The sequence below is a fragment of the Trichechus manatus genome, unplaced genomic scaffold, assembly GCF_000243295.1.
Source record: "Trichechus manatus latirostris isolate Lorelei unplaced genomic scaffold, TriManLat1.0 scaffold00060, whole genome shotgun sequence".
Taxonomy (NCBI): Eukaryota; Metazoa; Chordata; class Mammalia; order Sirenia; family Trichechidae; genus Trichechus; species Trichechus manatus.
In genome coordinates, this window is record NW_004443996.1 from 12,728,614 (window position 1) to 12,731,677 (window position 3,064).

Consider the following 3,064-nt stretch of genomic DNA (forward strand, 5'->3'; position numbering starts at 1 on the left):
CGGGGTTTCTCCAGTCTGTCAGGCCAGTAAATCTGGTCTTTTTTGTGTGTGTGTGAGTTAGAATTTTGTTCTCCATCCTTTTCCAGCTCTGTCCAGGACCCTCTATTGTGATCCCGGTCAGAGAAGTCAGTGGTGGTAGCTGGGCCCCATCTAGCTGTACTGGACTCAGTCTGGTGAAGACTGTGGTAGCTGTGGTCCATTAGTCCTTTGGACTAATCTTTTCCTTGTATCTTGTTTTCTTGATTCTCCCTTGCTCCCAAAGGGGTGAGACCAGTGGAGTATCTTAGATGGCTGTTCATAGACTTTTAAGACCCCAGACGCTACTCACCAAGGTAGAATGTAGAACATTGTCTTTAGGAACTATGTTATACCAATTCAGCTGGATATTCCCGGAGACCATGGTCCCCACAGCCCTTCACCCAGCAAATCAGTCCCTCAGGGAGTTTGGAAGTGTCTATGTAGCTTCCATGACCTTTTAGCCTTGCTGCTTCTGACTCACTCTAAAAAGCATATTCTCTGGTCTTCCCCCACCCCTATCCCTAGTCTCTGCCTTTTCTGTTTCTGTCTCCACTTATCTCAAGTCTGTCTGTATCTGTCAGTTGCTAACATTGGCTGTGTCTCCACAAGTGGTTATTCACCTACTCTGTATCTGGACCAATATTGGCCAATTCTCAAAAGAAAGATACCGTCACTGCCCTGCAGAACCTCATAGACTAGCTGCTGACACAAAGACACATGAAACAGCAAGACACCAAAGGAAAATTGTGACAAATACTCAGTTTTATGGAGAGTAAGTTCCATAATGAAGCAGAAGATGGAGATGAGGTCCGTCTTAGTTATCTAGCCAATGTAACACATTTTGGGGGGACACAATTCAGTCCAAAACATTCCACCCTTTGGCTCCCCAAAATTCATATTCTTCTCACATGTAAAACACACTAACCCCATCATGTAATCCCAAAAGTCTTAAAACAACTCCAAGTCCAAAATCTCATCTTCTGCAAAATTCCTCTTCTCCTGTGAAATCTAGAATACAAGTTATCTGCTTCCAAAGTACAGTGGTGGAACAGGCTTAAGGTAGACATTTCCATTACAAATGGGAGAAATTGAAGGGAAAGAAGGGATAACAGGCATCAAGCAAATCGCAGAATACATTACATTAGCTCTCAAATCTTGAAAATAATTCTCTGTTCTCTGAGACCATTTAGGCAATGGTCCTGCCCTCCAGAGACTGGGTGTTGGCCACACTCTCCGGATTCTGGGTAGAGGCCCCTCAGCCCTGGGCCTCAGCTCCACCTTCCAGGCCCACTGGAACAGCAACTCTGCTCCCTTGCATTTGGGCGGCCCCATTCTCCTAGTCCATCTGAGTGGTGACCCTACCCTTTCCCCCAGCAGGCCCCATTCTTCTGCCCATTGGGCCTGGCAACCCTGCCCCCTCAACTTTGGGCAGAAAATCTGCCCCCATCCTGCTGGCACTCGTGAAAGGCAGCCCCACACTCCGTAACCAAGTTGATGAAGATGTGACTGTTTGAATCCTAGGAGGCTGTGGCCCCACTGTTTGAAACCCCAAAAGCCATGGCTCCACCTTTTGAGACTCCAGAGGTCGTGGCCCTACCCTTTGAGACTGAGGCAGCTTTGATTCCTGTGCTCCTTGTCTCTTCAGCTTCTGCCTCCCGGTTTCTTGGCCTCTCAGCCCCTTGGGCCTCTTGGGTCGGCCTGGAGTCTGCCCCGCTTGGGCAAAAGTTCCGAAGCTCTTTAGCTCTACAGATAAGTGCCTGGAGACACCCCACTCTGCCAGTAAACCTCAACCAGAAGACACTCAGTTCTCTTGCTCTGTGGATTGGCAAACCAAGTTCCAGTGATAAGCTCCCAGAGGCACCCCACTCCCCCAGGAAGCCTTCTGCACAAAGGCACACCTCTATGTCTCACTCCGTGGGTTGGCTCCTGTGCCATCTCATGCCAGTATCCTGGTTCTGCTGCCACCATTTCTCTGCTGCTGCTTCTCACCATCTGTGCAGTCTCCTCACTGCCTTCTGAGTCCTCACCAGAATTGTCTTTGATATCCATAATTCCACCAACAGTCTCTTCAAGACAATCTAGGCTTTTACTATTAGGCACTTTAAAACTCTTCCAGTATTTACCCATTCACAGTTTCAAAACTGCTTCCACATGGCAGGTATTCGTTAGAGCATCACCCCACTCTTCAGGTACCAAATTCTGTCTTAGTTAGTTAGTGCTGCTGTAACAGAAATATCACAAGTGAATGGCTTTAGCCAACAAAACTTTATTCTCTCACAGTTTAGGAGGCTAGAAGTTTAAATTCAGGGTACCAGCTCCAGAGAAACACTTTCTCTGTCTGTAGGCTCTGGGGAAATGTCCTTGTCATCAATCTTCCCTTGGTCTAGGATCTTCTTAGCACAGGGACGCCAGGTCCAAAGGGTGAGCTCCACTCTGCTCCTGGCTCTTCTTTCTTGGTGGTAATGAGGTCCCTCTTGTCTCTCCTCTCGTCTCTCTTTTATATCTCAAAAGAGATTGACTCAAGATACAACCTGTAGATTGAGTCTTGCCTCATTACCATAACTGCTTCTAATCCTGCCTCATTAACATCATAGAGGTAGAGTTTACAACACATAGGATAATCACATCAGATCACAAAATAGTGGACAACCACACAAATACTGTGAATCATGGCCTAGCGAAGTTGACACACATTTTGGGGGACACAATTCAATCTATAACAAAGGCCCATGGAGAAGTGGAATGGGCCAGGAAGGCTTCTCAGAGGAGGTGTGATTTGAGCTGGATCTTGATAGATGATAACCAAAAAACCCAAACCCATTGCCACTGAGTCGATTCCAACTCATAGTGACCCTATAGGACAGAGTAAAACTGCCACGTAGGGTTTCCAAGGAGCAGCTGGTGGATTCGAACTGCTAACCTTTTTGTTAATAGTGGCACTCTTAACCACTGCGCCACAAGGGCTCCTGATGGATGATAGGGGTTTAAATATGCTGAGAAGGGGATAGCTTTCCAGATGGCCAGAGCAAAGTGGACAAATGCAGAT